The sequence below is a fragment of the Phyllostomus hastatus genome, unplaced genomic scaffold (genome assembly GCF_019186645.2).
Source record: "Phyllostomus hastatus isolate PE091 unplaced genomic scaffold, TTU_PhHast_1.1 phas_contig_30, whole genome shotgun sequence".
NCBI classification, from domain to species: Eukaryota; Metazoa; Chordata; class Mammalia; order Chiroptera; family Phyllostomidae; genus Phyllostomus; species Phyllostomus hastatus.
Window position 1 is genome coordinate 5534070 of NW_025333841.1, and position 24588 is coordinate 5558657.

Here is a 24588-nt window from a genome sequence, read left to right on the forward strand (position 1 = left end):
TGAGTGAAAAGGGTCTGGGAGGCATCAGGTTTACTGAATTCAAGACATACTGTGTTGGGCTACAGCAATGTCCCTAAGCCTATGTTGCCAGTGATAACTAAGGATAGTATAGGCCTCTCACCCTTTTTGCTTTAAACAACGGAAGTATCATTCAGGAGAAAGGTCACTGAACTGAGTTTTCACTAAGCCAGCTTTTAAATATGCTTGTGCTAGCCCCTCTGCCACCCAACAAGTAGCATGCTATTTGCATAAAGAGAAATGGAAACAAATACAGTTAGGAAAGGCTAGGTGTTGCCACTCTGGACTCTTTGCTGTGGCCATCCCCAGCTCTACTCACAGGAGGATTTCTAGCCATTCTAGTCCAGATGCCCTTGATGGCAATATTGTAAATAATCAGCACTATTTGCCTCTATTTCAAAACATGTCTTCCTCACCGTTCAGAAACTCATTATTGTGCAACGCTGAGCCTCCAAGGCAGCTCAATTATGAGGTCATTCTCAAAGAATTCTGGAAAAAAAAAAAAGCATCTGCCTCTGCCTGACCAGTTACAACGAGTTGTTAGAATGGGCCTAAATGTATCAAATAACTGTGCAGCCCTCCACTTGTTTCTGGATACACCTCAAAGGTGGCTCTAAAAAATATGGAATTATTGAGTTAAATTTAAAAGTTTAGACTTGAGTGACTTAGACAAATGTGTTTGAGGTTCATGGTGAATTTGAAGTTATCAAATAGGATCTTCCAATTGTGTAGGCCCAAGGGAGGATCATTTTAGTATTGAGAAAACAAAATTAGGCAATTAAATTTTTTTCTTTGCCCCTTCCCCTGCGAAGAGACTTATAACAAAATACATATATATTCAAGTTTTCCCTTCTTCTGGATTGATTAAATACTTTCTTCTACTACTATGATTGACAAAAAATAGATAACAAAGTTACTTAAAGAATACAAAACATTTACTTTTTTAAAGATTTTAAATTTATTTTTAGAGAAAGGGGAAGAGAAGGAGAAAGAGGAAGAGAAGGAGAAAGAGAGGGACAGAAACATCAATGTATGGTTGTCTCTCATGTGCCCTGACTGGGAATCCAACCAATGACCCTTTGATTCACAGGCCCACGCTCAATCCACTGAGCCACACCAGCCAGGGCACATTTATCTTTTTTAAATACAGCAAAATATAGATAAAGAACGTAACTCACATAAACTTTCGGCCAAGAAGGAGGTGCAGGTGGACACACTGTGCCTCCTCGCACAACCAAAATTAAGGACAACAAAAATTTACAAAAAAAAAATCCCCAGAACAGACAGAAAATTGAACTGTATGGAAGTCCGATAACCATTAAACCAGACCGGTAAGAGGGGCGGAGTCGGAGGCCAGCGGAGAAGGGTCTCGGCAGGAAAAAGCGGTAGCTGGCAGACCCGGGCCCAGGAAGGCAATGAGCAGACCCAGTGAGGCACGCAAGGCAGCTGGCTGTCTGCTGTCACACATTTGTGCACAGATAAACCAGGTGAAAACGGGCAGTGAGATAGACCGTGCAACCCAAGGACTCAGTGCTGGGAAATAAAGCCTAAAAGCACCGATTAAAAACACTTGTGGAGGTTGAGCCTTAAGGAGAGACTCCCAGCCTCACAAGAGAGTTTGTTGGAGTGACCCACAGGGTCCTAGAATGTACAGAAGCCCACCCACCTGGGAACCAGCACCAGAAGGGCCCAATTTGCTTGTGGGAAGCGGCAGAGGGGACTGAAATCTGACAGAGAATGGAGCAAGCACCATTGTTCCCTCTTGGACCCCGCCCCCACATACAACGTCAAAACCAAGTGACTGGGTTGCCCTTCCCTGTGAACACCTAAGGCTCCACCCCTTATACGTAACAGGAGCGACCAGACCAAAAAAATAAAAGATGGCTCAAACAGAAGAACAAATGAAAGCTCCAGAGTCAATACTTTTAAGCAACCAAGAGACAGCCAACCTATCAGATGCACAATTCAAAACACTGGTGATCAAGATGCTCACAGAACTGGTTAAATTTGGTCGCAAATTACATGAAAAAATGAAGGCTACAATAAGTGAAATGAAGAAAAATGCACAGGGAACCAATAGTGATGGGAAGAAAACTGGGTCTCACATCAATGGAGTGGACCAGATGGAAGAAAAAAACATACCATCAGAAAAGAATGAAGAAACAAAAATTGAAAAAAATGAGAGGCTTAGGAACCTCCAGGACATTTTGAAACATTCCAACATCTGAATTATAGGGGTACCAGAAGGAGAAGAGGAAGAGCAACAAATGGAAAACTTATTTGAACAAATAGGAAAGGAGAACGTCCCCAATCTGGCAAAGGAAATAGACTTCCAGGAAGTCCAGGAAGCTCAGAGAGTCCCAAAGAAGTTGGACCCAAGAAGGAACACACCAGGGCACATCATAATTACATTACCCAAGGTAAAAATGAAGGAGAGAATCCTACAAGCAGCAAGAAATAAGGAGACAGTCACCTACAAAGCAGTTCCCATCAGACTGTCAGATGATTTCTCAAGAGAGACCTTACAGGCAAGAAGGGGCTGGAAAGAAGTATTCCAAGTCATGAAAGGCAAGAACCTCCATCCAAGATTTGCTCTATCCAGCAAAGCTTTCATTTAGAATGGAAGGGCAGATAAAGTGCTTCTCAGATAAGGTCAAGTTAAAGGAGTTCATCATCACCAAGCCCTTATTATATGAAATGTTAAAGGGACTTATCTAAGAAAAAGAAGATAAAAAAACATGTATAGTAAAATGACAGCAAACTCACAATTATTAACAACCACATCTAAAACAAACTAAGTAAACAACTAGAACAGGAACAGAACCACAGAAATGGAGATCACATGGAGGGTTATCAGCAAGGGAGTGGGAGGAGGAGAGAGGGGGAAAAGGTACAGAGAATAAGTAGCATAGATGGTAGGGAGAAAATAGACAGGGGGAGGGCATGAATAGTATGGGAAATGTAGAAGCTAAAGAACTTATGACACATGGACATGAACTAAAGGGGGGGAATGTGGGTGGGAGGGGGTGTGGAGGGGAATGAAGGGGGGGAAATGGGACAACTGTAATAGCATAATCAATAAAAAATATTAAAAAAAGATTGTAACTCACAGTCAAGGACTTGAGCAACTAATTCACAGATGAGGAAATGTTGATTATATATATGTATTATATATATGAATGTATGTATATATGTGTGTATGTATATATGTGTGTATACATATTTCAAACTGCAATAGTCATCAGAGAAATAAAAAGTATAACCCTAATGAGACATCTATTGCTTCATAGGAAAATTTAAAAAGATTTATAATATCTGAGGGGATGAAGCTCTGAGGAAAATGGCATTCTTATATATTGACAAGCCAGGACAACTTTAGAGGGGAAACTCGAAATATCTATCAATAGGATCAATGCACATATCCTTTACTCAAAAATTTCACTTCTAGTAATCTGTCCTACAAAAATACTCATATAAGTGTATAAAAATACCTATATAAGTTCAGATTATTGGAGAATAAGATAAATCTTCATTAGTAAGGAAATGGTTCAATAAAGGACAGTGCATACACGGGAACCTGCTGCTGCCATTATAAAAAATTAGGATGTCTGCATTACTGACATACAAGAATGTCCATCACATAATGATCTATTGCTTAGTAAATACAGCAAGTTGTTCAATAGTATTAATTGCATGATTCCACTTCTGTTTTAAATATATGTGTGTACATCTCCATATGTATATATGTATGTACATATATTTACGTGTGTATGTATATATGTATGTGTGTATATATTTAGACAATCAGAAACAATGACTTGTGTTGTGTTTGCTTAAAAGAGGACTGAATGGATTCTCATCAAACTGTTAACAGTTGTTATTCCTAAGGAGTGGAAACATAGAAAATGAGTTAAAAATTAACTTTCATTTTGTATCTGTATACATGTCAATAATAATAGGTAACATTTATTGAGCACTTGCTATATGCTAGAAACTCTTGTTAATGTTTGATAAGTGTTAATTCATTTAATCTTCCTAACACCCCTAGGAGGTCAACAGTACTATTATCTATATTTTATAGTTGGGATCACAGAGGAACAGAAAGGCTAGGGAACTTACCCAAGGTCAATGCAGTTAGTCAGAGTCTGGCTCTAGAACCTGTGTTGTTGTTATTTTTTAACAATTCACATGCACTTTTTTTCTACGTTTTAATCTCCTGCCATTCCTATTCCCAGAAGTAGCCATAATAACATTTTGGCATCTTTTTTTCCACATTTTTTACACACTTTTAATGAGATGACACAGTGCATACAATTAGTATTCTTTTCAATAAAATTGTTAATTGATATGCTATTACACTTGCCCCAATTTTTCCCCCTTTGCCCTCCTCCACCCAGCCCACTCTCTGCTCCCACAGTCCCCACACTGTTGTCCATGTCTGTGGTCATTCATACATGTTCTTTGTCTAGTCCCTTCCCCTTCTTTCCACCATTATTCCTCTCCCCCCCTCCTCTGGTCACTGTCAGTCTGTTTCTTGTTTCCATGCCTCTGGTTCTATTTTGTTCATCTGTTTGTTTTGTCCATCATGTTCCTTTTATAGGTGAGATCATATGGTATTTGTCTTTTTCACTGCCTGGTGTATTCACTTAGCATAATGCTCTCCAGTTCCATCCATGGTGTCACAAAGCATAGGAGCTCTTTCTTTCTCTCTGCTGTGTAGTATTCCATCATGTAAATGTATCACAATTTTTTTTATCCACTCATTCACTGATGGACGCTTAGGTTGCTTCCAGCAATTGGTTATTATAGGTTCTTCTGAATTGGTGTTTTGGGACTCTTAGGGTATAATCACACCAGTGGGATCACCTGGTCAAAAGGCAGTTACATTTTTAGTTTCCTGAGGAAATTCCATACTGTTTTCCACAGTGGCTGCACAAGTCTGCATTCCCACTGACAGTGCACTAGGGTTCCCTTTTCTCCACAACCTCTTCAGCACTTGTAGTTTGATTTGCTTTTGATGGCCTTTGTGACTGGTGTGAGGCAGTATTTCACTGTGGTTTTCATTTGCATCTTTCTGATGGCTTAGTGATGCTGAGCATCCTTTGTTATATCTCTGGGCCTTCTGCATGTCCTCCTTGGAGAAGCGTCTATCTTTTGCCCATTTCTAATTGGATTGTTTGACTTACTGATATTGAGTTGAGTGAGTTCTTTATATATTTTGGAGATCAAATGCTTGTCTGAGGTATCACTGGCAAATATGTTCTCCCATAGGGTCAGTTCCCTTTTCATTTTGCTGATGGTTTCTTTAGCTGTGCAGAAGCTTTTTAATATAATTTGTATTCTTATTTTCTCAACTTATATTATTTCACAAACACTTCCCAGGATATTTTCATGATGACCCAAATAAAATTTCTAATCTTTATAAATGTACTTTAAGAATGCAAAATGTTGCTTCATTGGCATGTATTATATATTCCCCCACTGTTATTCATAACATTTACTATAAAAAATAATGTGATAAAACCTCTGCACATAATTTTTAGTTTACTTCCCTTCAGTTAGGCTCTCTCACAAGTGTAGTCATTAGGTCCAAGAGAACAAACATTTTTTAAGGCTTTTGTTACATATTGCCAATTATATTTCCTTTTTCTAAAGAGATGTCTTTCTGGAATCAGACTACCCCTTTCTTGCAGTAGTTTCTTAGTGCACGTGTCTGCTGTATCAGTCTTTCCACATACATATATTATTTTCATTTGCTATAACTATATAGTAAAATTACGACCTCAATAAGGTTAGTTAACATATAAATCACCTAACATAGTTACCATTCAAGGTACATATTTTAAAATGATTCTAGAGGGGTGATGCTGGACCCAAAGGACTCAATCTCTAACAGCAGCCTTTTACAGTACAATAGCAACAAGGGAGAGAAGGGCTGGGACTGTGGGACCTTCCTGGCACCGCTCCTCACACTACCAAGCTTCTGGCTCTTAGATTGGTTGCATTAACAAGCCACCAATAGAAATCTCTCACAACTGTTGAAGGTTCTAGAATTTCCATGGATAAGGTGGACCCAGAAGCCTTCAATGACAAGACCACCTTTACTACACTGCACTCACTCACGTTCAAGGTGAACCCCCAGATCCAGTCATTATCACTAAGTACAGGCAGTCCTCACTGAATGGCAGGCGGTGCAGGATGCTGAGAATGACTGCCAGCTGAAAAAGTGTAAAGCAATTTTAGTCAGTGGGATAAATTATGACTGTTCTTTGACATTTACATTTTTTGGTCAAAACGTTAAAAACTGTCCATTTCATTATAAGTGTATAGGAGAATTTTTTTAAATGTAAAACTAATATCTATTTAGTACACCATAATTTAAAACATTTGAAACATTGGGAATTAAAGTGTTTTATTTCTTTATAAAAAAACTTGCCCTGGCTGGTGTAGCTCAGTGGATTGAGCGTGGGCTGTGAACCAGGGAGTCACCGGTTCAATTCCTAGTCAGGGCACATGTCTGGGTTGTGGGCCAGGTCCCCAGTGGGGGCCACATGAGAGGCAACCACACATTGATGTTTCTGTCCCTGTCTTTCTCCCTCCTTTCCCCTATCTCTAAAAATAAATATATAAAATCTTTAAAAAAAACTTATCAAGAGTAGTTTGAACAGTACTTGCCTTCTTCTTTCAATAACTTACAATGCCAAGAGAACATCTTTTCATACCTCGGGGAATCGCCATACTCCTTTTGAAGTTTGGATTACCTTTCCATATTTTATCCTTTGCACTCTCAGTATTTTGAAATATCTCTAAGAATTCCTTCAGTATGAACTTTTTGTTGGTGTCAACTCCTCTGGGATATCTCTTCTTTCCTGTCACAAGTTTCTTCATTTATGTTAGAAAGTTCACCTTCACTAAGTTCTTCTGGCTGCATATCTGGGGTGTCTCGATTGGTGACAATGTCAACATTGCCATGGTCCCATAGTCAGGTATTTCTTCTAGAACTCCATATAGCTTTTTAAGTTGCATTTTATTGAATGCATTGGGTTGGCATTGGTTAATACTGTTACATAAGTTTGAGGTGTAGAATTCTATAACCCATCATCTGTATATTATACTGTATATTCATCACCTCAAATAAAGCTTTGATTTGAATTTCACTTAATAGTTAAGAATCTTTTATTTTTTAAAATATTTTATTTATTTTTAGAGAGAGGTGAAGGGAGGGAGAAAGAGGGAGAGAAACATCCGTGTGTGGTTGCCTCTCGCACACCCCCAGCTGGGGACCTGGCCTGCAACCCAGGCATGTGCCCTGACTGGGAATCAAACTGGCGACCCTTTGGTTCACAGGCTGGCACTCAATCCACTGAGCCACAGCAGCCAGGGCTAATTTTTCTATTTTTTTTCTGGAACTTTTATCTTTGTTGGCCATTTCCCCATTTTTGGAGTATCCATTTTTGTAAAAATGTCACATGGGTTTAGCACTGAAAATCAAGGTGACACAGTACATGCTTTGTTGTCTGCGCATAAACTGAATAAAATGAATCACCAACACCAATCACCAACGGACTTTGAAAAAAGTGACATGATTGGTCACTGATCATGGTGTGCATCTGTTATTTAGGTAATGATTTGTGGACTGAAAAGAGCAATCAGCACAATCTGTACTTTATGCAATTACTCAGTTAATATGCAATGATAACTGGAATTTGAAGTGTGTTGTTGAGGGATGTGCTTATTTAATTAAACTGTGGTAATCAAATTCATGGATATCAGAACCATGCTCTGCACTTACTTTCCATTTATTCTGAACATGACAGCCAGAGAACTCTTTTAAAAGAAGTAATCAGATCTGACATTCTGCTCAAAACACTCCGACTCCCATTTTCCTTAGAGTAAAAGCCAGAGCCCTCCCTGTGCTCTGTAAGGCCCTTGTGATTAGCTCCTCTTCTTCTGCTGTTCGTATCACTGCCTCCTCTCCAACCACACTGGCTTCTCTGCTGTTCATTGAACACACCAGCCTTCTCCTTTCTCAAGGCCTTTCCATCGGCTGTGCCCTTGCCCCTAGGTTCTCTCCCCACAGATGCCCAGTTGCCTGATTTCCTCACTTCTTTTAAGTCTTTGAACAAACCTGACTTTCTCATAGAGGCTTATGCTAACCACCCTACTTAATCCTGCAAACTGCTTCCTCCTCGCACCCCAGCGTGCCTCATCTGCCTTGTCTGGCTCTGCCTTTTCTTTTGCCAACAGCACTTACTGCTATCTAAACTAACATACAATTGACTTAGTTTTTTATGTTGTTTTTTTTTTTAAAGATTTTATTTATTTATTTTCAGAGAGGGAAGGGAGGGGGAGAGAGAGAGAGAGAGAGAGAGAGAGAGAGAAACATCAATGTGCGGTTGCTGGGGGCCGTGGCCTGTAACCCAGGCATGTACCCTGACTGGGAACCGAACTTGCGACAGTTGGGTTCGCAGCCCACGCTCAATCCACTGAGCTATGCCAGCCAGGACTTAGTTTTAAATATTGCTTGTTTCTCACCCCTCTCTAACCTCATGTTAATATAAGTTCCATGAAAGCAAGGGCTTTGGATGTGTTATTCACTGCTCTTTTCTAAGGAGCTAGAATAGTGTTTGGCATACAGTTGGTACAGAGTGAATAATTATTGAAGGAATAAATGGAAGAATATATATGAGTATTTCCAAGCATGTTCTTCTCAAACTGTTACAATTCTTTTTCAGAAAACAAGGTCACCCTAGGTGTATGGCACGAGGGTTGATTTGAGGGGGTGGGAACCCCAAACAGACAAAATGTCAAGTTGTATGTCTTGGAGATAAGGTTAATCCCACATAATTAATTAAATTCAGTGAGAACATGAAACTTTCCACAGTTACTTTTAAGAACGGACAAAACAGCAGAACTCATCATTCTCTTCTAAGAGGTCTCACCATGTCTAGAATGAACACAGCTATAATTTTAATCTTTACCAGTAAAATGGATTTGGGAAAGAGATGTGAATCTTTTTGTAAACTATGTCTACTGATTCAAATCTCCAAAGTTATGCAGCTACTGTCCAGTTTACCTCAACCACTAGTGTGGGCCATAGACAGCGTCATTATATTGAATAGGGATTATACCCTAAGAACCCTGAAACACCAATCCAAAGGAACATATGCACCCCAATGTTCATAGCAGCACAATTTACAATAGCCAAGTGCTGGAAGCAACCTAGGTGCCCATTGGTAAATGAGTGGGTCAAAAAACTATGGCACATTTACACAATGGAATCCTATGCAGCAGAAAGAAAGAAGCAGCTCCTACCCTTTGAGACAGCATGGTTGGACCTGGAAAGCGTCATGCTAAGTGAAATAAGCCAGGCAGTGAAAGACAAATACCATATGATCTCACCTTGAACTGGAACCTAATCAACAAAATGAACAAGCAAGCAAAGTATAAGCAAAGACACTGAAATTGAGAACAGGCTGACAGTGACCAGAGTTGAGGAGGGAGGGGATAATGGGAGGAAAAGGGGGAAGGATTTTCAGGGATAATTATAAAGGACACATGGACAAAACCAAGGTGGGGCATGGAATCAGGGGAGGGAGGTGGGGATGGCTGGGGTGGGCGGGAGTTGTGGGGGAAAAATGCGGACAACTGTACTTGAATAACAATAAAAGTTTTAAAAAGGAGTGCTCCAAGAGTCTTCGGTCATCACCCTGTTCCCACATATAAACAGACGGCTGCTTTTTTTTACCTTTAGGCAAAGGGACTACTAATTTTCCATTGCTTAGTGTTCTAATTATCAGGGAGTTTTCTTCATGCATAATCCACCTGTAAGTGAATGCCACTGATTGCCACTCCCTCCTCCATAGATTAACTCATCTTCATCTTGACTCATATATTTGACTCTAATTCATTTTTTTCATCCTCAAATTGAATAACACCAATTTATTTCACTTTTTTCTGAATAGTTCTTATTTTCCAGCCCTTTCAAGTGACTTTTTAAAAAAGTCCTCCATACACTGGGTGGGAGGAACTGCGAATACAGGTCAGTCCAACCGCTCCACTCACTAAATGGATTTCTAGCCCCACCCACTAAACGGATTTCTAGCTCCATCCACTAAACTGATTTCTAGCGGTAGCAACACTTCTTGGCTTGCAGAATGAGACTTGGTTGCCCTTAAGTAGTTTTACTTACTTGCAAACAAGTAAAGGAGACTGGCGGTTCACATCCAAAGCTCTCCCTCCCTGAAGGGAGGCTTAGCCATTACTTACACATACTATTTAGTTAATTATATGTTGATTTGTTCTTTACAGCTGGCTACACTTACCCAGTTTTGGGACTAGACAAGCTCATCTGGGTGCATCTGCATCTGCATCTGCATCTGCAAAATATTGTGCTATATTTTAGCATTTAGCAAGAGTAGCATTTAGTAAGAGCTGCCCCAACCTTGAGACCTTCACCTTATCCAACAGTAGCTGCAGTGCAGAATATCCCCACTTCTTGGCACAACTTCTTTATCACCATAATGGTCTTAACGGTCCTTCTTTAGGAATGCCCATTTCTTTGTCTTGGATCAAGTTCTCTCTTACTCTGTGTTAGGAGACTCCTACTTTTGCACCTAAAATATATCTAGAAACATATACTGAAGTTCAGTGATTGCCTCGCTTAGGATCCCAGCAATGATTTTGAGAGAATATGATGAGGTCTCTAGGAGAATATTTTAATTTTGTGTTCTTATTTTGATGCTTGCATAAAAAAAGACCTTTTATGTAGGCATGCTATGAATCCTCTGTATGGCCAATTTATAGAGGAGAATTGACATATGATTCCTGGGGTTAACTCTGCTTTTAAGATCAAGGAGGTTTCAGGAACTTATACTTGAATTGTATTGGGCTAATGGGTAAAGAACAGAAGTAAAGGCCAGGCCCTGGCTGGCGTAGCTCAGTGGATTGAGCGCAAGCTGCGAACCAAAGTGTCGCAGGTTCGATTCCCAGCCAGGGTACATGCCTGGGTTGCAGGCCACGACCCCCAGCAACCGCACATTGATGTTTCTCTCTCTCTTTCTCTATCTCCCTCCCTTCCCTCTCTAAAAATAAATAAATAAAATCTTAAAAAAAGCAGCAGAATAAAGTATAACTTAAAAAAAAAGAAGTAAAGGCCAGATGTGTGCAGTAAAAGCCAAGGTTTCATAGTAGCTGGAATGAAATAAAACGAGGGAAGACTGAGTCACCACTTAGTACTATAAGCACCCCATTTTTAGAGATAATGTAAATTGAATTCTTTCCACTTACCACCAAGAGTCTAGACTAAAGCAATTTCTTTTTTTTAAGGTTTTATTTATTTTTTTGAGAGAGGAAATAGGGATATAGAAAGGGAGAGAAACATCAGTGTATGGTTGCCTCTCACATGCCCCCAACTGGGGACCCGACCCGCAACCCAGGCATGTGCTCTGACTGGGAATCGAACCTGTGACTCTTTAGTTCACAGGCCTGTGCTCAATCTACTGAGCCACACCAGCCAGGGCTTAGACTAAAGCAATTTCTAAATAAAATGTGCAAAAGTTTAAAGTAGACCAGTAAGAAAGAGTAGAAACAATTCTAGGGTGTATCGAATAGAATACATGAAATAAATACTGGCATGCACATTGCCAGTGTAGGATGCTCATCAGCTATAAATGAGAATGAGGACATTCTCACTAAACTGATAGAGAAAGATCTGCCAGGTATACCACTAAATGAAAAGTGCATGGTGCAAAGCCATATATATAGTATGTTGCCATTGGTGCAAGAAAGGGGTAAAGATGTAGGTATTTGCTTTAATCTTCATATAGAATCACTTGTCTATAGGGGTTAGGGGAGGAGGATAAATGGTACTTTGGTGAGGGTTAAACTTTCTGTGGATTCCTTATTATATCACTTTGACTTCTGAACCACAAAAATGTGCTATCTATTCAAAACCATAATGAGAGCAAGTATATCTATAAACTATTAAGGGGAGAGATCTGTTTTCAGTGACCTAGGAAATAAAACCCCTCATGAAACTTTTCTTTTAGATACTGCCTCTCTGACCTATTTCTGGTATTTGGTATTTTTTTCCCTTACAACTGCACACACGTATTCACCTGAAAAGGCCCAGAACAGCTGGTAGCCTCAACAAGCTTCTCTTCTGAGAACAGTTTGAATAAATCTAACAAGAAAGTAAATTATGTATGTTTTCAATTGCTAGTGGGAATTGGAGTGAATTAGAGTATTTAGATAATATTTGAATCCCATGACTCTAGTTGGTAAAATAATAGTAATATTGTATCTTTGTTTATCACACTTGAATAGGAAAGGACTACCAAAATACAGGGTCCGACAGAAGTAAGGCCTGCTTGAGTGTGGTTGGTAGGGTAATAATAGGGATGTAACAATTTATAGTTCTAATTTGAACATTTCACCTAAAGTGTCCTATGGTATGCTTGAGTGTGATAGTGTTATGTTACAGAATCACTTGTTTATAATTTTGTAATAAAAAAGGGCATTTTTTGTGCCGCACCCTGTAATTTTATATTCAGTAATTCTTTCCAAAACAAGGTAGATAACAGTTAAGTCAGCTGTCATCATTTCAACATTACTCTTTTAGCTTTTTGTTGATTATTAAACACTTGAATTTAATGGATAGATCTTGCTTTGTTAATGATATTATAACTTAGAATCAAATTTTATAGTATTCTTACATACGTAGGATCTACAGGTAGAATTCAAAGAGTCTATTGATTAGGAAAACATTACATCGTCATTTCTAATAACCTCTAAGTTAAATGTAACAGTTCTGTTTGTTGTAGCGTAAGCAATGGACCAAAGTACCATCCGTAGCACCTATAACTTGGTAAGTGATAGACATCACAAATATTGTCATATCATAATATCATTGTAGATATTTCAAAACAACATCATACTCACCAATACTTCAAAATTATTATAGTATTGAACCCACCACTAGATCTGGTTATTTACTAAGTTCAAAAAGATATCTGGGGATGGGGGGAGTAGTGGGGGAAAAATGGAGACAACAATAAAAAAAGTTAAAAAATAAAATAAAATAAAATGACAAATAAAGATGAATAAAATAGTAAAACAAGATATGGCTGTATATATGTATGTACACACACACACACACACACACATATATCCATGTAAAACTATATTATGAATTTTCAAATACTTGGACAGTTTTTTACATGTGATTATACCCCTGGTAATCCCTATGTATTTTACTTTTGAAGTGCTAAAACTATAAGACTTTTATCAGAAAATATTGTCATAAATCCCCGTGACCTTGGATTAGGCAATAGTTTCTAAGATATGACACCAAAAGTACAAATAAGTAGAGAAAAAAAATAGATAAATTGGACTTCATCAAAATTCTAAACTTCTGTGATTCAAATGACACCATCAAGTAAGTGAAAGACAACACACAGTATGGGAGAAAACATTTGCAAATCTTATATCTGACAAGGGACCTACATCCACACCATGTAAAGAACTCTTACAAACCAACAATAAAAAACAACTCAATTAAAAAATGGACACAGCATATGAATATACATTTCTCTAAAGATATACAATTGGCTAATAAGCACATGAAAAGGTGCTTATAGTCATTGGTTATTGGGAAAGTACAAATCAAAACCACAATGAGATATTACTTTACATGCACTAGGATGGCTATATAATATTTTAAAAGTCACCCTGACTGGTGTGACTCAATTGGTTGGTTGAGCATTATCCTGCAAAGTTAAAGGTTAGTGGTTAGATTCCCGGTCAGGGCACATGCCTAGGTTGTGGGTTCCATCCCTGGTCAGGGTGTGTGCGAGAGGCAATCAATCAATGTTTCTGTCTCCCTCTCTTTCTCCCTCCTTTCCCCTCTCTCTAAAAAACATTATTTTTACGTCAAGCAAGCATTGGCAACAATGATAGAAATTGGAAGCCTCTGACATTGCTCGTGGGAATGTAAAGTGATGCAGCTATTTTGAAAAACAATTTGGCATTTCCTCAAAAGGTTTAACATGAAGGTACCACGTGACCAGCGATTGTACTCCTATCTACATGCCCAAGAGGAATACAACATATGTCCACACAAAAACTTGCACACAAGTGTTTATAGAATCATTATTCATAACAGCCAAAAGGTGGAAACAACCCAAATACACATCAATTGGTGAAGAGATAAACAAAATATAGTTTCTCTATATACTAGAATATGATTCAGCAAAATGAGCCAGACACCAAAAGACAAATATTGTATGAGGTGACTACAACAGTTAAATTCATAGAGGCGGATGATAAAAAAGTTGTGGAGATGGACAGTGATGATGGTTGTGCACAATGTGAATGTACTTAATGCCACTAAAACATACACTTAAAGGGGGTTAAATTGGTCAATTTGAAGTTATGCATATTGTACCACAGTACAAAAAAAGGAATGGAGTATTGATACATACTACAGGATGGATGAACCTCGAAAACATTATGCAAAGTGAAAGAAGCTAGACACAAAAATTACACATCATATCATTCCATGTATACAAGGTCTTTCCAGAAGGTATCAGCCATATGATATGAAAAATAGAGATATTTATTGAAGGAGATACAAGATACAAGAAACATTGTACCTAAGACAATGACACCTTAGTCCCCTTCAAAGTAGGCACCTGGGGACTTCACACAGTTCTCCCTATTGTCATCAGCTGCCCTGTTGTATTTTCCTGAATCTCACTGATGGTCTGAAATATCTTCCCTTTCAGAGGTGATTTAGTTTTTGGAAAAGCCAGAAGTCACTGGGCACCATACTTGGGCTGTACTGGGGCTGAGTCACCTGGGTGATTTGATGTTTCACCAAAAAACTCTACACGAGACACAATACATAAGCAGGCGTGGCGTCATGATGGAGCTGCCAATCACCAGTTGCCCATAGCTGTGGCCTTCTAAATCATCTGAATAGTTTCTGCGAAGGAATGTTCAAGCTTCACACAAAGTTTGATGCAGATTCATTGTTCTATTCACTCAGTCAGTTTGAATGCGACAGCCACACAGTACACATGCTCACTCAGTGGCGTCTACCGCCCCCACTGACTAGTACAGTGAAGTCATCATTGTTCATATATGTGCATTCCAGTCCACTCTCCTTGGCTGCAAGGCTATATCAATGTCACGCAAACTGTTCTCATTATACTAACAATGATTGGACTTCTCCCAGATAGGCCTCATTTGCTGTATCTAGAATAGATACATCTGTGGTGATAGTGTGGGCAGAATCTCTACACTATGGCACTGGAGCTGGGGGGTGAAACTGTGGTCTGTCTCTCCCTGAGTGACACCCTTGTAGGCACTGTGAGGGAGATAATAACCCCTGATATCTTTTGCTTGCTTTCCAAGCATGGAACCTACAGCCTAGAAGTGAGCTGGGACAGGGACAATTAGAGCCCCAGTATTCTCAGCCTGTGATGCTAGAGGCAGAGTCCTTGCCCTACAAATGGGAGCTGAGTAGTTAGAGATTCTACCAGCCTGCCTTTCCTGTTGTGAAATAGTAGTTCTAGACAAGGAGCTGGGGCAAAAGGAGCTCTCTTCTTGACTATACCTGGCCAGACTAGAGCTTGCATCAGTGATCTGGGGTAGGGTAGGGGATGGCAGCAGTGTTGGCTTAAATGCCAGACTCTCATGGTTCTTTCTTGCCAAGATTTAGCATGCCATCTCTACTTCCTTTATGCCTTGAGACAATTTTCAGAGACTTTAAATATCTGTGTGTGTGTGTGTGTGTGTATGTGTGTGTTTAAAATGAAAATCCTCACCCATTAAATGATGGTTTTGCTGGGGAGAATGTCTGCCAACCTCTTCACACCACCGTTCCAGAAGTTCTCTTTTCATTTTTTATATCTCTCATTTTTCTCTTGTTTAATTACATCAGCCAGCATGTCCCAAATAATGTGAAATCAGAATATTGGACATCCTAGTTTTGTTCCATACTTTAAAGAAAATAGAGATTTTAATTTTAAAAAATATTTTTTAAATTTATTTTAGAGAGAGGGGAAGGGATGGAGAAAGAGAGGAAGAGAAACATCAATGTGTTGTTACCACTAGCATGGCTCTTTACTGGGGACCCAGCCCACAACCAAGGCATGTGCCCTGACTGGGAATCGAACCAGCGACCCCTTGGTTCGCAGCCTGTGCTCAGCGCACTGAGCTACACCAGCTAGGGCCAAGGTTTTAATTTTAATGACTGTAAGTCATTAAAGCCTAATTGCATCAGTATGTCCCAGGGGACAGAATTTTGAGCTCCCTACCTTCGGGAACCATACTCAGAGATCAGAGTCTCCAAATCATGTCAGTTACTTTGCACACTGAGAACAGCTCCTTATTTGGTGTGCTTTGTTCACAAGCATAAGTGAACAGCCCTATTGGGATTGTTTGCTTCTGGTTTGACGTCAGATGACTTCTCCTGGCCTAAACATTAGGTCCTCTGCTAAGCACACCTTCAAAGTAACCAAAGCCTGGGGCTGCCTATGCACAGCTTAAGAGAGCTGGTTTACAAATACGATGTCTCTCTTCTGCCTTATCAGTCTATTCCTCTCCACTGGTATTTCCTGCTTGGCATACAACATGCTCAGGTTCTCAGTAGCCTGAAATAAACTTCCCTTATAACTGCCACTCTTTGGAGTTACTCTCATCTCTGCCCCTTCTTTTTCATGATCTACATTGAAAGTGTTGCCTTTTCTTTACTGTCTTTGCTACCTCACCTTCACTTGTGACCTAGCCTCGTATTGAATTCATCCCTAATTCTCTCCTGTCTCTAAAAGGGACCTTCTAACAGCCTCATCTCTGTCTTTATTGCCTAGATTTTTTTGCTGCATTTGATCCCATGGACGACACCTTCTACTTTCAAGTTATTTTGCCTCCCTTGGCTTCGCTGATAGTGTGTTCCTCATCCATCCTCATCCACCCATTCCTTCAGGTTCCTTTGCTGATGTCCTTCCCAACTTCACAGTAAATGTGGCTTCTCCCATATTCTGCCCTGGTGCCTTCATCCTCCTAGAAACCCTGGGAAAGTGCTATCAGTGTTTTGCAATTAAATCTTAAAAATAAAGCTGGGGATCTGTCACCTCTCCTGAACTCTCCCTTGTTTCTCTTAAACATTACTATCTTCATACTCTCCATACTTTCTCCATAAAAGAGTAACGAGTACTTGCCACTTGCTAGATATTGTGCTACGTACTCTATATAATTCTCCCATTTAATCTCCTCAGTAACTCTATAAAGCAGATATCATTATCCCAGATCTATAAATACAAACACTGTGACTCAAAGGAAAAATTCCTTATTAAGTCACACAATGTGAACAAGTTGATATTTAAACCCAAGTGTTTCAAATTTCTACTGTCGTACTTTTTTTGAATATGCAATTCTACAAGTTACGGTCAATATTTCTAAAAACAAATTCATGATTCCCCTCTACCCCCACCCAAACCAAGTATTCCTCCAGGTTTTATATTTCTGCCTTCGTTGCCCCATTCAGCCACACTGTGGATCTCAGAGTCATCCTCAACTTCTTTCTCTTTTTTCTATCCGCATCTAACCAGTGGTCCTACCTGGCACTGCTTTTTCATTTTCTCTCATCCACCATTCTCCTCTGTAGAGCCCTAATCTAGGTACCTCAGTTTGCTACTGAACTGGTATTCTCATCTACCTTCCATTTGTACTGCCCAATCCTTTTCTCCATCTTCTTTGAAGGCAAGGTCCATCCATCTCTAGGCTCTGTTTCCCTATCTATAAATTAAAGGGTTGGTTGGATTACAATAGAGGCTGTCAACTTTTTTACCACCCAGGACCCCTTTTGTTTTGTTTTTAACCCATGGAGTTCATGATTAGAAAAAGTTTTCTGCCCTGGCTGGTGTGGTTCAGTGGATTGAGCACCAGCCTGTGAACCGAAGAGCTGCTGGTTAGATTTCCAGTCAAAGCACATGCCTGGGTTGCGGGCTGAGTCCCCAGTAGGGGGCGCACAAGAGGCAACCACACATTGATGTTTCTCTCCCTCTCTCCCTTCCCCTCTCTCTAAAAATAAATAAATAAAATCTTTTAAAAAGAAAGTTTTCTAATGTTAAAATTTTTATTTGTTAAAAATGATTGAATTGTTTCCCCATTCAAAAAAATTCATCAGACTTTCATAACTGCCAATCAATGCTCCCAATCGGTGTCCCAGTTTGATTCATTCCAGTCCCAAACAACTTATATTGACATTGTAGTTGATCTATATAACATTATTATGGCAAAATTCATGGTTCCCTTAAGTCTTTCTGAAATGTTGATGATCCCTCCAGAATACCCAGTGTGGTTGCCAGTGCCCCCTGGCAGATGACCATTGGGTGATCTGTAAGGAATCTTCTAGTCCTGGCAGTCTGTGCTTCCTAACATACAGCACTGACCATGTATCTCCCCTGTTAATTATTCTGTAAGGGCTCCCCATCGTCTCTTAAATTAACCATAAACTACTTAGCCTGGAATTCAAAGCCTGCCAGGCTCCAGCCCTAACATGTTTTTTTTTTTAATCGTGAGCTGACAGCCGTGCTTGCATGAGCAACAAACTATTAAGCACAAGCATACACGCAGAGTTTACTGTTTAAACGCAAATAACACTGACAACAAAGTTAATCTGACACATTCTTAATGATATATCTAATGGTTATTGTGTTGGGTGGTAATTAGTCATAAATGGTAGGCCGTTCGCATAAGTGATTGTAATTAGTATTACTTTTCCACACTCAGACCAATTTTTCCAGTTTCCTTCCATACTATTCGTTTTCAGCATCCTTAATCAGCATCCACGCTGATAATTTTTGCTGATACTATGTACCATTTAATCATCATCATCACATACATACACACACTCTTCCATACATTATGAGACAAAAGGTCCTGGCACTTCCTCCCCAGCAGCTGAGGTTTTGCTGTGCCCCCACCCCCACTGCCTCCTGCAGCCCCCTACTGAGGTCCTCATGATAGGGTCATGTGCTTTGTCTCCTTCCTCCTGCCCAGCCCCCAATCCCAATCCCAGGGCCTTTTTCTACTCATCCCTATACTTGGAGTGCTCTGAGTGGCTCACCGCTATTTCATACCAGTCCCTTCCAACTATATTGCTTCAGAGAGAAGAGGAGGGGCTATGGTATGTTCCCTAGGATGTGTTGGTAGAAAGGGGAATGTGAATAAGAGAAGGGCCTTGCAGCGTTGTCAGGGCTGGGTAAGAAAGCATTATGGAGGGATGTGGCAGGCACCCAGGGTTCGGAAAGGATAAATGTAGCTACCCTGGAATGTGATCATGACTAAAACTTTATAATTCCAAACACAGGAAGTAAAATGAGGGAAAATATGTGCCAATATTGCAGTTATTTGAAAACACACTGGTGATTTTTAAGTCACTACTCACATTTGCTATGGTACATGCAAAGCCTTCTGAACTAGAAGTTGAGAGAGCAGGATACATGGTACTGGGGATGTTTCTCTTACTGTGTGATAACGGGAAAGCCAATGGGCTTTCCAGTTTTGCACCTGTAAAATGGGTTTGCAACCCAATGGTGTTGCTCTTTGCCTAGGTGTCTAGCCTCAAAACCTTGGAGATGTCCTCAAAGCCTGTTCATCTTGTTGGCCACCAAGTCTTATACACACTGATTCCTAATTAACTTAAATGAATTTTTCCTTCTCCCAGAAATGGAGTCACTGTGTCATAAGGCAGTTGTGTTTTTAATTTTTTTTTGAGGAACTTCCATTTCGCTTTGCCTAGTGGCTGTACCAGTCTGCATTCCCACCAACAGTATATGAAGGTTCCCTTTTCTCCTCATCCTCGCCACACTTGTTGTTTGTTGATTTGTTGATGACAGTGATTCTGACAGGTGAGGTAATATCTCATTGTGGTTTTAATTTGCATCTCTCTGAGGATTAGTGATGGTGAGCAACTTTTCATATGTCTATTGGCCATCTGTATGTCCTCTTTGGAGAAGTATCTATTCAGGTCCTTTGTCTGTATTTTAAATTGGATTGTTTGCTGTTGGCTACTTTGTAAATGGAGTCAACCTCGGTTTGGCTGATGGTGAGGACTGAGCCACACATCAATATATAAGATGCTGTATGGGTGCTGACCAAAGTAGAATTTGCCCCAGAAGGGCCTGGCGTCTCCTGAGATCTCCCTTTGGATGTGCTACTTGTGCAGCTAATTGGCTCCTGCTCCCAAGGCACCACGAGCTCCACCACAGCTTGCCAGCTGCTTGTTAGGCTCAGTCCTTGAAAGAGTCTCTGAAGTTGACCTAAGGTAGGACCTCAGTGGGTCACCATGTAGGGGTGAGTGGTGGTCACCAGACTGATACAGGTTCAAACTCAGTGCCAGAGCTGGCCCTGACACCTCCACCTACCATGTCCCTACAGACTTTTGTGGTGGTGCTAGATCTCAGAAATTTGTCATGGTAAGGCCCACACAGTTCCTCAGGCCAGAACAGTCCAAGGTTTGGCTGTGTGAAGAGAGGGCTCTGCACAGGAATGGTGATGTTGGTCTGGTATTTGAGGAGAAATGGATTCTGTCCTAGGGTCACACAACTCGGTCGGTTCCCGATTCTGGCCAGATCTCCTTGACAGCCCTAGCGAGGCAGGGCAGAACTGCTGAGATTTGGGAGGGTGGGGGAATATGGTGATGGTCAGGCTTGCAGAAACTGTGAGGGGGAAATGGCCCCCATCCCAAAGTCACACAGCTCAGTCTCTGACATCCCGAGTCCACCCAGACCTCTACACCAGGGACCCGGGCAGCTGACTCCTCTGTGGGGCATTCATTTTGCAGGGCAGAGCATCAGGGAGTCTGGAGGATGGACTATTATAGAGGAAGTTTTGCTGGGCCATATAGTAACTCTATTCAGAATTTTTTGAGGACCTTCCATACTGTTTTCTATAGTGCTTTACCAGTTTACATTCCCAACAGCAGTGAATAAATGTCTCTTTTTCCCCACAACCTCTGCAACACCTGTTATGACTTGTCTTGTTGATGATAGCCATTCTAACAGGGGTGAGGTGGTATCTCATTGTAGTTTTGATTTGCATTTCTCTAACAGCTAGTGAAGTTGAGCATCTTTTCATGTCTGTTGGCCATTTTTATGTCTTCTTGAGCGAAGTGCCTGAAAACAAGCATGGTATTGCCAAAACAAAACAAAACAAAAAAAAACAGACACACTGACCACTAGAACAGAATTGAGAGCCCAGGAACAAACTGCATGTATATAAATAATTATCAACAAAGAAGCCAAAGCATACAATGGAGAAAAGAAAGTATCTCCAATAAATGGTGCTAGAAAATTTGGAAATACACATGCAGAAGAATAAAACTAGACTGCTTTTTGTCACCATAAATAAAAATTAACTAAAAATGGATCAAAGACCTAACTACAGGGTGGGACAAAAGCAGGTTTACAGTTGCACAAAAACAATTGAACTATGCACAAAACAGTTCATTCTTGTACTGTTATTCATTAATTATTGTATTACTCTACATATGAACTACTGGAAACCTACTTTTCTCCCACCTTATATAAAACCTAAAACAACACATTACATAGAAACATAGGTAATAAAAATATGGACCTGGGCCTTAGGATTGTGTGAACTTGGCCTCAAAGGTGAAGGAAGTAAAAGCAAAAATCAGTGAATGGGACTATGTCAAACTAAAGGGCTTTTGCAAAGCATTAGAAATGGTCAACAAAACAAAACAATAAAGCAGCCAATCAAATGGGAGAAGATACTTGCAAACAGCCGCTATGACACGGGGTTAATCTCCAAAATATGTAAAGAAGCCACACAACTCAACGATGAATGGGCGAAGGACCTGGGCACGTGTACAGTTTTATGATACAGCATCTGTAATTGCATTGTATAGTCACCACCCAAAGTCCAGTCTCCTTCTGTCACCATACATTTGACCCCCTTTACCCTCTTCATCCTCCCCCTTGTTAAGTGAAATAAGTCAGATGGAAAAGGACAAGGACAATACGATGCCACATTCATTTGTGATTTTTTAAATTTGAGTCGTCTCTCTCGTTTTCCTGGTCAATCTAGCTAAAGGCTTGTCAGTTTTGTTGATCTTTTCAAATAACCAACTTTTGGTTTCATTGATCCTTGCTATTGTTTTTCTATTCTCTATTTTAACCCTCTCTACCCTAGTCTTTATTATTTCCTTCCATATGGTAGAGTTTGGTTTAGCTTGCTTCTCTTTTAGTTCCTTAAGGTGTTAATTTGGGGATCTTTCTTCTTTTATAAGCATTTACAGCTCTAATTTTCCCTCTGAGCACTACTTTTCTTGCACCTCATATATGTCAGTGTGTTAGGTTTTTATTTTCACTCATCTCAAAGTATTTGCTAAATTCACTTGCAATTCCTTCTTTAATCCCATGGTTGTTTGGGACCATGTTGTTTCATTTTCACATTTCAGAAGTAATTTTGTGTTTTCTTCCTGTTATTCACTTCTAGTTTCATCCCACTTTTATTAGAGAAGGTTTTTGTATGATTAAACATTTTAACTTATTGAAACTTGTTTTTTGACTTAATATAGGATCTATCCTGGAGAATATTTCATGTGCACTTGAGAAGAATTTGCATTCTCCTATTATTACGTAGTACATGCTATATATATTTGTTAGGTCCAATTAGTTTTATAGTGTTGTTCAAGTCTCCTATTTTTTTAAAGATTTTTAAATTTATTTACTTTTAGGGAGAGGAAAGAGAGGGAGAAAGAGGAGGAGTGAGAAACATCAATGTGCCAGATACATCGATTGGTTGCCTCTTGCACATCCCCAACTGGCTGGCAAACCAGGCATGTACCCTGAATGGGAATCGAACCAGTGACCTTTCAGTTCACAGGCTGGCACTCAATCCACTGAACCACACCAGCCAGGGCCAAGTCCTCTATTTTTTTATTCATTTTCTGTCTACTTGTTCTATCCATTATTTGAAGTAGAATGTTTAAGTCTTCAACTATGATTATACAAATGTCTATTACTGCCTTCAATTCTGTCATTTTTTTCTTCATATATTTGGGGCTCTATTGTTGAGTTTATATCTGTTAATAATTATTATATCTCCTTAATTCCTTTGATAAATAAATGACATCATCCTTTGCCTCTTGTGACAACTTTTGTCTTAAAGTCTATTTTGTCTGATATTAGTTTAGCCACACCAGCTCTTCTGGTTTCTATTTTTATGGGACACCTTTTCCCTTCCTTTTATTTTCAACTTATTTTGTGGTTTTGAATTTAAAGTTACTCTCCTGGAGATGGATAGTTGGATCATGGTTATTTACCCAATCTTCTAATTAGATGCCTTCTAATTGGAGAATTTTAAACTTTTTATCTAAAGTAATTATGAATAGGGAAGGACTTTCATTCTGCCATTGTATGAATTGTTTTCTATATGTCTTGTACTTTTTTCATTCCTTAATTTATTCATTACTTCCTTCTGCTGTGATTGACTTTTTTCTAGTGTTATCATTTTAATTCCTTTTTAGTTAATTTGTATACATTTTTCTTTCTTTAAAAAAATTTATTTTAAAACAAATCTATGATCTTTTTAAAAAGATTTTATTAATTTATTTTTAGGGGGGGGAAGGGAGGGAGAGAAACACCAATGTGTGGTTGCCTCTCACATGGTTCCCCCTGGGGACCTCGCCTGCAACCAAGGCATGTGCCCTGACTGGGAATTGAACCAGCGACCCTTTGGTTCACAGGCCCGTGCTCAATCCACTGAGCTACATCACCCAGGGCTGTTTTTCTTTAGTGGTCACCTTGGGGAAGCACAGTTAGTATCTTAACTATAAAACTGAGTTTAAATTAAGACTACTGAATTTTTCAGACTGTAAGACACACTGAACCATAGGATGCACCTAGGATTTAGAGTAAAATAGGAAAAAAATTTTTGAAGCAAAAAATGTGGCAAAATATTTAATAATATAAATAACATAATATTTCACCAATGTAAATGTAAAGCTACATTTGGACTATAAGATGCACCCCCTTTCCTCCCAAATTTGGGGGGGAGTGCATCTTATAAACAAAAAATAGGGTAACTTCAACAGTATAAATAAAACTCTGCTCCTTTACAGCTCCTGCCACTCTTTGTTATTGTCACAAATTACAATGATAGGCATTGGATGTCCATTAACGAAGATTTGTAATTGTCATTTCAAGCATTTGCCTTTTAAATCACATGGGAAAAAATAAAAGAGGACTTAAAACCAAAAATGCAATACTACTCTTTTTTCATGTATCTGTGCGGCTATCTTTATTTCTTTGTTTGGCTTTGAGTTATTGTCTAATGTTGTTTTATTTCAGCCTAAGAAGACTCCCTTTAGCATTCCTTATAAGGTAGGTCTACTAGTGACAAATTCTTTCAGCTTTTCTCTGGGAATGTCTTAATTATTCTTTTACTTCTGAATGGTAGCTTGCCGGATATGGAAGTTTTGCCTTACACGTCTGTCTTTTCTTTTCACATTTTACATGTGATACAATGTTTTCT